A 15,174-nucleotide genomic window follows, 5' to 3' on the forward strand; every position below is an offset into this window, starting at 1 on the left:
GTTGGAGTTTTATAATGACAAATGAATATAATTTTCGCTCCCTAATTTGATTCCAATAAAAATGGGGGATTAATATCACTTATGGGGAATAACGATGGCGAGTACATGTGGTCATTTGTAATTAGCATATTAATGGATCACATCCGGAAGTTTGAGCGGAGTCAAGTGTTTAAGAATGGCTAAATAATGATCGTTAATGGGGAGAAATATTTTATTACTTTAATGAGCCAGATGTTGTTATTCCAGATGGTTCTTAATTGTTATGTATAAATAGAACTGTCTGAGAGTTGAGCTCTAGTCTGTAGAACATCGCCGACCGAGTAACATCTCCGGTCCGCAGGCTCCGGTCAGTACTCAGCATCTATGTAACCTGTACTTGGGAACTCTGGAAGCCTTCCAGCGACGAATAAAACATGCCTTCAGAAGATTGCCTTTGTGTCATCTGTCCGGTAACAATATATAGGTCCCTGGTACCAGGGTATACATAAACGATCTATTAACGCAACGGAACTTTTCTAGTAATTTCATGATGTTATTACTTACCATTATAGGGTACAAAAAATGGCGACGTCAGTCATTTTCATCATCCCACGAAAGATAACAATGAGTTCTTACCTTTCTGTTACCACAAAATGTCTGGTGGCGACATTCGATACATTTCTTCAAGTACAGTGAAAGTAGCGACTTGTGGGCCGATAGGTCTACGAAATTAAATGAACTGAAGTGACACTGATTTGTTAATACCGCTGGAATTGATATTTTTGGTTTTATTAACATTCATTTAACTTTAAAGGTAAACACCATCATTTGTACCAGGTCCATAGACGTAGAAATGTATTCACTTGTTTAACGCCTGCCGATTTCAACAACTTATACTATGACCAGTATACAAATCTCGCGTGGACCCACCGTCACCTGTTAATAAAAAGATCTCCAGAAGGAACGTCTAATCACAATGAATTACAACGAAAGACAGAGTCCGCAATCAAAATGGGATAATCAAGAGGCTGATCATCATTGGTACCCACTTTTATCAATTATTTGCAAGCAAAGAATTGTTCGGTGACCAACTAAGGTAAGATGATTTGACCTATATTGTTTCTACTGGAAAGGCTTGAATGATCGGATTTGAATTGGTCCCATGTGTTTATCAGTTTTGTTTTTTTTGTTTTTTGTTTTTGTTCTAAACTGTCATTTTGTAGCAACATTTAAAATGCTGTACTTAAAACAAAACATGTACTAGAAGGACGGGTACGTGATTAATACTCCAGCATATATTAAAAAACTACATTCAGTTGTCATATCGTCATGCCCAGAAACGTAAACGTGTCCATAACGTCGCGTGTAGGTCATTTATCAGCGCATTTCGCAATTTTAATATATTGTACCATTCATTGTGATGCAATAATGGCAGAAAGATTTATCAAATGATTCATATCCTAGATAGCCAAATTACATTGAAGTACTTATATCCTTGCACTAAGCATGCACCCGTCGTCTTCAGCTACGACATCGCAACTTATGTAGGACTAGGTCCCTCAGTTGCGGTGGATTAATTTGAGAAAGAAAAAAAAATTCTTTTAAGAACCTCCTAGGTTGATATCAGAAGGATGAATGATTGTCAATGAAACACGTGGCCATTAAAATGACGATTGCCTTCAGTTGTTAGTTCATTTGTTTATTACAGCGCTGTCGGTCGACTGCTAATCAGCGTATCGGTCAGTCACGCTGATTTTGAAGTCTATGACGCCACAGGTTTAACAGTAACTGAAATGGTGGCCAGCAGTATAGACGACAGTGTGAACAGTAACAACACAGCATGTCTGAATACGATCTGGACACGAGATTTGAGGTTGATGATTTTGGCGAATATTGCCGACAAGAAGTCGAAATCCAACAATATCAGTTTGAGCGTTCAAAAAGAAGAAGACGATTTTACTGAAATGGACTCTCAAAATGACCGCTTGGGTAACAAAGACAAATGTATTATACCAGGGGCAAACAGATGTCATACACGACCCAATAATCGGTCAATCACCAATAAAGGTATATTAGTTATGTGTTTACCATTTCTTCCTCGTTACTATAAAAGGAACACGACATCAATATATCTTTTAATAAAATAATGTGCTATTTTATTCGCATATTAATATTCAAATAAACATACCAACAAAAATACAACAGTTCTGGATACTCTGGTTTGTGAGAAAAGACGATATACACAGGTACAGTAAACATATGCGTTGTATTCTATATAAAACCCTCTTTTAGTCATGAAGGATACCTCATTCAGAAAGTAATATATTGTATAGATCATGATCTACAATAGACTAAATCTCTCCCGAATGAAAACCCGTGTTGAAGCCTCCAACAAACTTCTACATAATTATACAGATTTTATCCCTTATTTTACATGTCACGGTGCTTGAGAAAGACATAACCTATGAATTCGCAATGGTTAAGTGTATGACTTTTTGTAATAGTGTAATAATCGTGAATTGATTGAGATCCTTGTAATTTTACTTTCAATTCGTGTGTCGCAAGTCAACAGGACTTTAATAAATAAACAAATAGCTCAGAGAAACAATTGCCAGGTGTGAGATTACGCGCGTCACACCTGTCTCTTCACCACAGGTGTCTGTGATTTCTGGCGTTCTAATCGGCACGCGCCGATAATTACTTGTGAGTTGACGCGTTTGGTTTCCGTGCACTTCAAAAAATTCCGAAATATGCTTTTACAGGTTGTGCGTTAATTGAACTTGAATTCTGTTAAGAATTGCGTTTATACTATAGGGAATTCACTTTCAGGTTGTTGAAATCAAACGCATTTTTTTTCTTTTTTTTTTATAACATATACATGTCTTTGTACAGACACTACAGTACCATGATCAAGAACATCTATCATACACTTCTTGATAAAAAGTCATTGAGAGACTAACCCGTTAGCCCACTCAGCTAAAGTAACCGTATTACCAGAGACCTATATATACTGAAACGAAAAAGAAACGCAACATGGAAAATTGTGATTAATTTTGTATTAAATATACATATCTGTATAAAAATCGCGGAAATAAACATGCACCCTGCCTAACACCCATACCAATCTTCAAAATCACCCAAGTGTGACTAGAGACCTATGCACTTCCGGCGCGGTAAAAACATCAAAAACCGTGCCTGTACAAACATATGCGTTCTTTTTTCATTCAAACCAGTATCAATTCATCACTAACATTGAGCCACATCATCGCCAATACTTTTGCAAACAATAATTCCTTTTACAATTATGCCACGGTTATCAAAGGTTGATAGAGGACGTGCTATAGCGATGCTTCTGGCAGGGAACACGCAACTTCACGTCGCTCGACAATTCAGAGTTCACAAATCGACTATTAGTCGATTAGTTTCACGTCTTAACGCAACAGGAAGAGTCGATGACCAGCCGAGATCAGGACGTCCACGCGTAACGTCGCGACGTCAAGACCGGGTTCTTAGGTTGGCACACTTGCGTAACAGGAGATTAACGGCCGCTGAAACGGCAAGGAATACGATTGGTAATCATAACCGTCGAATTCATCCCCAAACAGTGATCAACAGACTGCGTGAGGCTAATTTGCGTGCAAGGCGACAGTACGTTGGTTTACCACTAACACCGCAACGTCGAGCACGTCGTATGCAATGGGCAACGGCACATATGCCCAGACGTTTTCCTATGAGACGTTGGAGGTCTATGCTCTTCACCGATGAATCTCGATTCACGTTATTTCGAGCAGATGGCCGTCAACGTGTGTACCGGCGTCGAGGCGAACGTTTTGCTGACGCCTGTGTTTTGGAACACGACCGATTTGGGGGTGGATCAGTTATGGTTTGGGCGGGAATCTCCCATGGTTTGAAGACGCCTTTGGTGATAGTCAATGGGAATTTAACGGCCGTACGCTATCGGGATGAGATCCTTAGGCCCCATGTTGTGCCGTTTGTTAGGCAGCATCATCTAACCTTTCAGCAAGATAACGCGAGACCACACGTTGCAAGAGTCTGTAGAGACTTTCTTGCGACACAGAACATTGTTCCTATAGATTGGCCTCCATATAGCCCCGACCTGTCCCCAATCGAGCATTTGTGGGATGAATTAGACAGAAGAATTCGAAATCGCCGTAACCCCCCAAATACCCTCCCTCAGTTAGCAAATGCACTCGTCCAAGAATGGAATAACATTCCAATACGGAAAGTCAATGCCCTGATGAACTCAATGCAACAAAGAATTAGAGATGTGATAACTGTTCGAGGAGGACACACACGATATTAGGGCACGGTTTCAAAACTGCTGCCATTTCAACTTGGATTCACGTAGGGTACTACCAATCATGACCTTCTAGCAAAGTGACCTGTTCTTAAAAATCTCTAAACATTTAAAGGATGTTACATCAATATTCAATATTAACTATTACATATGAAATTTAAACATAATGCTCACAAGTATTATTTTATTAAACCTACAATTTGAAGTTGCGTTTCTTTTTCGTTTCAGTATACTAGTATATAGGTCTCTGGTATTACCAATTGGGTGAATATTACAGCCTTGACTTACGAGCTTGTATTATTGGAAAATAAAACATGGTTTTAAACGAATCAAAACTGGCGTTGCATAGCAAACATGGTAGAATCAAATGTTACAAGTTATAAACAACCTGTTATGATAAGAAATTAGTAAGATGATACTCGTTGTATTTGTCACCGAAGCAGTCCGTGTTTTTTTTCGTTTTTTGTTGTTGATTTTGTTTACATTAGTTTAAAACCTGAAATAAAAAGACACGTTCTTACGATCAGTCCATGATTTTATGATTCTTACGTAAGTTAAAAACCTGAAATAAAAGACCCGGTAAAGAAAAGCTCTACCGTTATAGAAGTTGAGAGCTAACATTGTAACAAAGGTAAACACCCGGGGCTATGACCTGGCAGCGGTCGCTATGACTACGCACAGTGTCAAGCGATAGTCTGTACAGCTGTCGACACGGTTGACTTATTAACCGGGCATTTTTCTCTGCACGTGTTGAAAAAATCGTCCGGATTGGGTGAATTTACTAATGAAAAGTACGTTCCATTCCCAATGTAGGGTTCCGGAAACGGAATCCGAATTTCCAGACTGGTGAGTACAAATAACGTTACGGAAATCCGTTCCCGTGCTATTCCGTCCGGACTGTGAGTTTTCCGGACTATCGGCGTCCGGATTATCGCGGGTCCACTGTACCCTTATTGAAAATAGTGGTAAAATGGGATCCATTGATTTTATTCACACGATAACTTAGCATGAAAGTCAAAAGGGAAAGTGTTTTTTTATTTAGTAGCTCCTCCTATTGGGGTATACAACAGGGGCCTCTCGTATGACATTTCAGTTGCATGGAGCCTTTCAGAGCTGGGTACAGGTAATTTTTAATCTGGACGTGCGGATGAAATGATACTCTTAATGAAGATATTTTAACTAGAATCTTGATACGTTTTTAACGCATACTTGTTACAAAACCTGAATTTTGTCAACTTCTTTTGCAAATTAATCTATATCTGACATAACATCTTGTGAATAAAGTGTTTTTTTTTTTGTATTTTTGGTTTTTCACTCTCTATCACTGTATTAATACATGTACACTATTGGACAATACATGAAGTAGCACACACCATAGAGACACCCCGGACGGTCAAAGCTTCCGACAAAACCTTACAAATACTTATACTGTACCTCGTGGGAACTACTGAATGTCCAGTGTAACCGGTTGCTTAGACCCGGGGCAGTAAACGGACAACCATAGGAACACATATCAACACATACACCAACAGAAATTAAACTGTTTACACATTTTTTTTTTCTCTCACTCCTTTTTTTTTTTTTTTTAATATGCACAAAATATATTTCTATACTACATCTTGTTGATCTTCTTAGCCCTGATCGCCCTCCCACGACAGTAACACACTAACATGTTTTTGGGGGCCGATTTGGGGCAGAATTTTGGCCCCATTTCCCATGGTAAAATTGGATATTTTTCCCAATCCGACCAGTTAAAATTCCCAATCGAATGATCTATAAAACAATTGTCTTTTTGAATGCGGATGGTGCCGTCCCGTTTTTTTATTTACCAAAAGCCCTAAGGCCTACAGGTATACAAGATGTATAACATTAAACAAATACTGAGGTGTACAGGAGAGTGTTGCATACATGTACATGAAAATTGTTCGGTATATAATCAACACTAATCAATTTTGTCTTTTGCTAGCCAAGTATAGATATTTACCTTTTGACAACTCTCTAACATTATTAACAGATAAGAGTTGGATTAATTAAAGATGCTTACCCGCAGACGGACCGGTAAACGGCACATCTCCGATCACTAAATAAACTTCAGTACACGTTTCTATGTGACAAAATTAGAGGCTTTCCGACTTTATTTCTTGAAAACAATTACAGAATATGTATTTAAAAAACGTTTTAAAACTCAACCTGAGAGGGAAATGTATGGAATATAACGGCAAATCTTCTTTATAAATCATCGCTGCCTTTGACTTTGAAGTTATCACTGTGCGGCACTGTGCACGTGCTTGTTTCTTTGATGTGTCAATCAAATTAGACTTATTGCGGGTTGCGATTAAATAAAAAATATTTAAAAATGAGGTTTTAATATCACTTTTCAGCGTTTTATAAGGAAAATAAAATGAAAAACTCAACAATTCCAACAATCTGTCATGTGTAAAAAATCCTTTTCTATTAGCCAATTTTTCTGATCTCTCTGCGGGCAAGCCTCTTTAATAAAACCGGCGGTCTTTTGTAGTAACATTGCTTTATATATTTTACCCTCAGATCTGTATATAATGGACATACCAAAATAAAATGAAACTATGGACCCGTCGTCATCCAATTTCCAGTTCCTGAAGTAAAATCTATGATACTTCTGATTATCAACCGTACCTTTTTTTCCCGTTGACATATTTCATTCAAGATAATAATAAAGAAACTACCAATAATCATTGGATTGCATGTCGGTCGCAGATAATCCTATTACCCGTACACTTCATTGTATCCGACAGGATGATGTAGACTAACCTACAATAAAAGTACCAATCTGTAGTTACTGCTAACCACATTGTACCTCAATCCGGGACGTAGAATCTAGTCCACTTTTATCATGGAATTGTTTACAATACCGTTATAATGTAGTAGTCTGATTGTTGTACCAAACAAATTTCAATACAATATCGCGCTACCGCACTATTTCACCAAATATAACTCGAGAAAAAAGCACTCAAACGTTCCCAAACACAGCGCCATCTATTGAAGGTGAAAGGTCATCCAAGACAACGCGGATAGTCCGTACATGCAGAAGTCATGCAAAACAGTAAAATGATATCTACAATGTATTGTCGTTTTAAATCGAATAATCCAGTAGAATCTATTACAGTTTCAGCAAAATATAAAGTCTAGCGCCCACAACTCGGCCGCGATTCACGTGTCACACCTACCAGAGACCTATATACTAGGGACTCGCAACAACCGCTTTTCTCGCAGAGTCACGACCTCACCTTTTGTTCTCATGACCGGAAGTATATTTAGCACGAGATCTAGCGAGACCAAGCGCTGCGGCTGCGCAATAGGTGGATATCGGAGTTGTTTATATTAGTGACATGTGCCGTGCCAAGAGATGGCGACGGACGACTGTGTGTCTGAGATAACTTCACACTGGCGATAGTTATACCTATTCACTGTAATGTATATCGGCAGATGTGAACAACGATATTTAACGTAGTGTCCGCCGAAAAAAGCACCATTTTCCGTTAAAGATTCATATAAATGTCGTTCGATTTTCTGCCATTAGCCGATGATCTAAATTTAGATGTATAGAGAAATATACTGACGACGATTCTTATATTTTCGATAGTGATACTGACTTCAGTCAGTGCTTCCCTAATTATACCGGACTCTCACAAGGGGAAATATAATCACCTGTTATTTTCTTTGTATCTAAATACGCTTTATTAATGACAACTGTCCAAGTATTGAATTACAGATGCTTGATCTTTTCTTGCTAATGTATATATACCGACGACATGGCTTTATTTGTTAACTGCCCAGAAGATTTACAAATTATGTTGGATTCTGTATATGCATATACCATAAAATGGAATCTGGAGGTCAATGTTGATATAACTAAAATCATGGTGTTTAGAAATTGTGGACAAATAAGAAATAATGAGCCATGGAAATATAATAATGAATAATAATGACAATATAGAAATTGTTGACAGTTTTGAATTATTAGGTATGCTGTTCAACTACAATGGGAAGTTTTACAAAACACAAAAACATTTTGCAGAACAAGGCAGAAAAGCTTTATTTTCTCTGACTTCTCTTAGAAATCATAGCTTGAATGTAGAAACTTATTGTTCTAATTTTGATTCGTATGTAAATAGTATTTTACGTTATGCATCGGAAATATGGGGATTTCATAAAGCACCGGATGTCGAAAGCGTACATTAGAAATTCTGTAAAAAAATACTTAACTTAATAAGGTGCCTAAATCAACTTGCAATGACTTCGTTTACTGTGAATTGGGTAGATTACCATTAACTATTATGAGAAAATTAAGAGTGTTCAAATATTGGTGAAACAGTCGGATAATCTGGTATTGAAAACATGTCTTGATGAAATGGTAAATGAGAATGATGTGTGGATATGTGACATTAAGAATGAATTTGCTGCTTTAGGTATTGAGTACATGTTTTATTCGTATTCACCAGTAGACTATGCTTTTAAAAGCATTGAGCAGATATTGACTGATGTTTCAAAACAAAACATGTTAACAGATATCTAGTTCGTCGAAAGGTATATTATATATCGATATCTGATAGATAGCCACTGTGTACAGTTTTAAACCTATAGAAACTAAATATAAATGTATGTGGAGCATCCTCACACAAATTAAATATAGAAATAGATAGACATAATAATATTACCCAAAGAAATAGAACCTGTAACAATTGTGATTTGGGCGACATTGAGGATGAGTTTCATTTTATTTTGATATGTCCATTATATACAGGTCTGAGGGTAAAATGTATAAAACAATATTACTACAAAAGACATTCTGTTTTTAAATTAATCCAACTATTATCTGTTAATAATATTTAATTAATGTTAGAGAGTTGTCAAATTTAGGTTATTATCTATACTTGGCTTGCAAAAGACAAAATTTATTAGTGTAGATAATTTTATATTGAACAGTTTTCATGTACATGTACAGTTTATGTAACACTCTCCTGTACACATCTGTAGTTGTTTAATGTTATATATCTTGTATACCTATAGGCCTTAGAGCTCATCTGCACCCACCACTAGACCAGTGATTCGTTGATTTATTTCACCAGCAGTTTTACAGTATAAAAACCAGCATTAAAACTATGCCTTTTATCTTTTTTTTAGAGATATTTCTTGTTTATTAGACAAATGCTATAGCAAAAGTCTTAAGTAAAATGAAAAAAAAAAAACAACAACACTGTCATGTTTGATGATTGATAATATTTTATTATTTAGTATTGAAAACTTTGATAGTACTTAGGTCATGTACCAATGGTAGATCTTTTCTTCTTTGGCATTCTGAAAAAAAATAAAGTTTAATAAGTATTGATACATTATGGTATATGGTAAGATTTAAAATTGAAACATTCAAATTTCAAATACCCTGCAGTAAATTCATATACCCCAAATGTTGATTAAACAGATTCGTACATTCAAAATTAACCTAAAAACATATATATCTAAATATGAATGGACCCATTTAAGTTTAATTAGGAAATGAGGACACACCTGAGGGATTTTTGTCTTCCAGAGTACAGGTAAATATTTAGATTGTATACTGCACAGCATGCCTTTAGTGAACTCTAGTATTTTGGGGAGATGGACATGGCCAGCCTCAGGGCAGGTGTTGACAATGAGACACACCTGTTGATTGATGTATATCTCAAAGGTAATAAAGGTGTGGCCAATGTCCTTATGGTTTGGATGGATTGGGGGAGCCCAGGTGATCACCATGACAATATTTTTTTCTGTAGACCCAGAAGTACAGGTACATACAGGTACATGCTCTACATATATTCTGAATGGACCCCCTTTGAGTTTATTAGGAGATGCCCCATGACTAGGTGTTAATGTTTTTATCAAAGGTGAGGTGTGTGATCAATGCCCCAAAGGTTGGGGGGGGGGGGGGGGGGGGGATATATATCGGTCATAATGGGGAAAAAATATATAACATTTTGATTTTATTAATTTCCCACACAATACAATAAAATATATACCGCAGTATTTAATGTTTTGCTATGTGCAAAAGATATCATAGCTATTATATTCCAACACACTCATTCCTCGATCAATCCCTGCAATTCTGTATCAAATATCTGTTTTGAAACACTAAATAATTTACAAAAAGTATAATATTTTATTTTATTTACATTAGACTGATTTATGCTTTTTTCGATTAGTTTCAATTAATGCATTTCTTTCAATAATGGCTTAATTATTCATGAGATCAATGTTAACAGAAGTCATGATTATACTATATAAAATTCTACAGATTATAGCTATCAAATCACTAATCTAATCATAAATATGATATTAAAGTTGAATTGAATATAATTAATGGATAGTTTAAATTATATACACCTTCCAGTTAAAAACAAAATAGACGATAGTATACCAGCCATCTTTTTCTCTTGTTTTGTTAACCAATTTTCACCGGGCAATAACTAAATATTCACAATGAATTACACAACAAATTTGACTAAACGCGATAGAGTAACTATCGAGCAACAATTATTTGAAAACCATTTTGAAATTGGTCAATAAATAAAAAAGGAGTTAAACTGAAACCATGTAGCACTGTCCTTAACATGTACACCAGCCATTCACGATTTATAACCATAATTTGTTTTGTTTACTTATTTTCACTGGGCATTAACTAAATATTCACAATGAATTACACAACAAATTTGACTAAACGCGATAAAGTAACTATGGAGCAACAATTATTTGAAAACCGTTTTAAAATTGGTCAATAAATAAAAAAGGAGTTAAACTGAAACCATGTAGCACTGTCCTTAACACCAGACATTTAAGCGGCCCGACATAAGCTAACCAGCGCGGTAATCGCCGTGAAAAGAAGTTGAACGGTCACATGTGCAGTCTTCCGAACATAAAGTACGACGGAATACGTTTGAAACACTAGTTTACATAAAAAAAATGCACTTACGTTTGATTCCCGTGATTTGTTATCGGACAATAGTCTTCTATGAGCTGTGATAAAGCTGACCGTGTTTCAGGCGTACTTTCAATATGGCGTCTAAACAGTAGGAGCAGCAATGCACTCTGGGATAAATCACCCGAACTTCCGCTCGGCGGTGACGTTTGGTAAGCCAATGAGCTTGTTGCGAATCCCTAGTATATAGGTCTCTGCACCTACGTAACAGTTTTGGTGCTCTCGATCTGCTATCAATACACAGGCACATATGTCGAGATCTCTCCGTTGTAAGTGAAAACAAACACCGTAATACAACTTTGTGTGGGACATTTTAATAATTCCGGTAAATACATCTCTCAGAAGATAGTCATATGGTTTTAAAGGTGGTTTTAATTCACTTAGCAGCACATCTAGTACCTACCGATATGTACGCAGCAAACGCAGCGCTGAATCGGGGACGACGTCCCCGGCTGCACATCAAAGGATTTTGATTTCAACTATAAAAATAATGGATGGAAATGAAAACAAAACAACCATAAATCAGTTGGTTCATATACATTTAATAATTCCATGGTCGTCAAGAGCTATGGTTCAGCTAAACTTACAGTGTGTTCCCACGTGTCACACCTACGTAACAGTGTTGGTGCTCTCGATCTGCTATCAACACACAGACACATATGTCGAGATCTCTCCGTTGAAAGTGAAAACAAACACCGTAATACAACTTTGTGTGGGACATTTTAATAATTTCGGTAAATACATCTCTCAGAAGATAGTCATATGGTTTTACAAGGTGATTTTAATTCACTTAGCAGCACATCTAGATACCTACCGTCAGATATGTACGCAGCAAACGCAGCGCTGTATCATCAAATGATTTTGATTTCAACTGTAAAAATAGTGGATGGAAATGAAAACAAAACAACCATAAATCAGTTGGTTCATATACATTTAATAATTCCATGGTCAAGAGCTATGGTTCAGCTAAACTTACAGCGAGTTCACTGTATGAAGCCTTTACTTGCCATCGTCACGGGGCACGTTTGACACACGCTCAGCCGTGACGAGGCCATCGGCAAGTATTCTGAAACAGATGAACGATTTATAGTTACTAGCGGTCTACTTTTACCAATTAAACCAAATTATATATAATTAGTGGTAATTACTAAATTGTACTGGAAAGAATAAGCAGCTAGTGGTAAGAATGATAAATCCGTGGAAAGACTATTAAAGCAGTGGTAATAGGAAACATTTTGCGGAAATACAAAAAAAAAAGTGGAAATAAAAAAAAAAACTCCGGTAGGTTAAGCCAAAAGTGGAAGGAATTTCCACTTTGGCGAGCGAATTTCCACTTTTCTAATCCCTATGTGTATTGTATGTGTAATAATATGTACATATGTCTGTTAGGTATGTGTATTGGGTAATAATATGTACATATGTCTGTTAGGTATGTGTATTGGGTAATAATATGTACATATGTCTGTTAGGTATGTGTATTGGGTAATAATATGTACACATGTCTGTTAGGTATGTGTATTGGGTAATAATATGTACACATGTCTGTTAGGTATGTGTATTTTGTAATATCATATGTCTGATAGGTTGTGTATTGGGTAATAATATGTACATATGCCTGTTAGGTATGTGTATTAGGTAATAATATGTACATATGTATGTTAGGTATGTGTATTGGGTAATAATATGTACACATGTCTGTTAGGTATGTGTATTGGGTAATAATATGTACATATGTCTGTTAGGTATGTGTATTGGGTAATAATATGTACACATGTCTGTTAGGTATGTGTATTTTGTAATATCATATGTCTGATAGGTTGTGTATTAGGTAATAATATGTACATATGCCTGTTAGGTATGTGTATTAGGTAATAATATGTACATATGTATGTTAGGTATGTGTATTGGGTAATAATATGTACATATGTCTGTTAGGTATGTGTATTTGGTAATAATATGTACATATGTATTTTAGGTATATGTATTGGGTAATAATATGTACATATGTCTGTTAGGTATGTGTATTGTGTAATAATATGTACATATGTCTGTTAGGTATGTGTATTGGGCAATAATATGTACATATGTCTGTTAGGTTGTGTATTGAGTAATAATATGTACATATGTCTGTTAGGTTGTGTATTGAGTAATAATATGTACATATGTCTGTTAGGTTGTGTATTGGGTAATAATATGTACATATGTCTGTTAGGTTGTGTATTGAGTAATAATATGTACATATGTCTGTTAGGTATGTGTATTGGGTAATAATATGTACATATGTCTGTTAGGTTGTGTATTTGGTAATAATATGTACATATGTATTTTAGGTATATGTATTGGGTAATAATATGTACATATGTCTGTTAGGTATGTGTATTGGGTAATAATATGTACATATGTCTGTTAGGTATGTGTATTGGGTAATAATATGTACATATGTATGTTAGGTATGTGTATTGGGTAATAATATGTACATATGTCTGTTAGGTATGTGTATTGGGTAATAATATGTACATATGTCTGTTAGGTATGTGTATTGGGTAATAATATGTACATATGTCTGTAAGGTATGTGTATTGGGTAATAATATGTACATATGTCTGTTAGGTATGTGTATTGGGTAATAATATGTACATATGTCTGTTAGGTATGTGTGTTGGGTAATAATATGTACATATGTCTGTTAGGTATGTGTATTGAGTAATAATATGTACATATGTCTGTTAGGTATGTGTATTGGGTAATAATATGTACATATGTCTGTTAGGTTGTGTATTGTGTAATAATATGTACATATGTCTGTTAGGTTGTGTATTGGGTAATAATATGTACATATGTCTGTTAGGTTGTGTATTGTGTAATAATATGTACACATGTCGGTTAGGTATGTGTATTGGGTAATAATATGTACATATGTCTGTTAGGTATGTGATTTGGTAATAATATGTACATGTGTATGTTAGGTATGTGATTTGGTAATAATATGTACATATGTCTGTTAGGTATGTGATTTGGTAATAATATGTACATATGTCTGTTAGGTATGTGTATTGGGTAATAATATGTAATATGTCTGTTAGGTATGTGTATAGGGTAATAATATGTACATATGTACATATGTCTGTTAGGTTGTGTATTGGGTAATAATATGTACATATGTCTGTTAGGTTTGTGTATTGGGTAATAATATGTACATATGTCTGTTAGGTATGTGTATTGGGTAATAATATGTACATATGTCTGTTAGGTATGTGTATTGGGTAATAATATGTACATATGTCTGTTAGGTTGTGTATTGGGTAATAATATGTACATATGTCTGTTAGGTTGTGTATTGGGTAATAATATGTACATATGCCTGTTAGGTTATGTATTAGGTAATAATATGTACATATGTCTGTTAGGTTGTGTATTAGGTAATAATATGTACATATGTCTATTAGGTTGTGTATTGAGTAATAATATGTACATATATATGTCTGTTAGGTTGTGTATTGGGTAATAATATGTACATATGTCTGTTAGGTTGTGTATTAGGTAATAATATGTACATATGTCTGTTAGGTTGTGTATTGAGTAATAATATGTACATATGTCTGTTAGGTTGTGTATTGAGTAATAATATGTACATATGTCTGTTAGGTATGTGTATTGGGTAATGATTTGTACATATGTCTGTTAGGTATGTGTATTGGGTAATGATTTGTACATATGTCTGTTAGGTATGTGTATTGGGTAATGATTTGTACATATGTCTGTTAGGTATGTGTATTGGGTAATGATTTGTACATATGTCTGTTCTTCCTAAATGTTGTATTGGGTGGTTGATAAATCTGTGTGTTGGGTAATAAGACATACCTGTACTGTGGTGTGGGTAGATATA

General features: G+C 35.4%; 1 long non-coding RNA gene across 1 annotated transcript in view; it reads left to right on the forward strand.

Annotated features, from left to right (window-relative positions):
- Nucleotides 1-1,056: 1,056 nt before the first annotated feature.
- The window catches only part of LOC117320390, a 58,014-nt gene continuing 43,896 nt past the window's right edge, over nucleotides 1,057-15,174 (forward strand). The window contains exon 1 of the long non-coding RNA XR_004531032.1: nucleotides 1,057-1,075. This is a non-coding gene — a long non-coding RNA (uncharacterized LOC117320390). The remainder of the gene's footprint in view (nucleotides 1,076-15,174) is intronic.

Source organism: Pecten maximus, unplaced genomic scaffold (genome assembly GCF_902652985.1).
Source record: "Pecten maximus unplaced genomic scaffold, xPecMax1.1, whole genome shotgun sequence".
Taxonomy (NCBI): domain Eukaryota; kingdom Metazoa; phylum Mollusca; class Bivalvia; order Pectinida; family Pectinidae; genus Pecten; species Pecten maximus.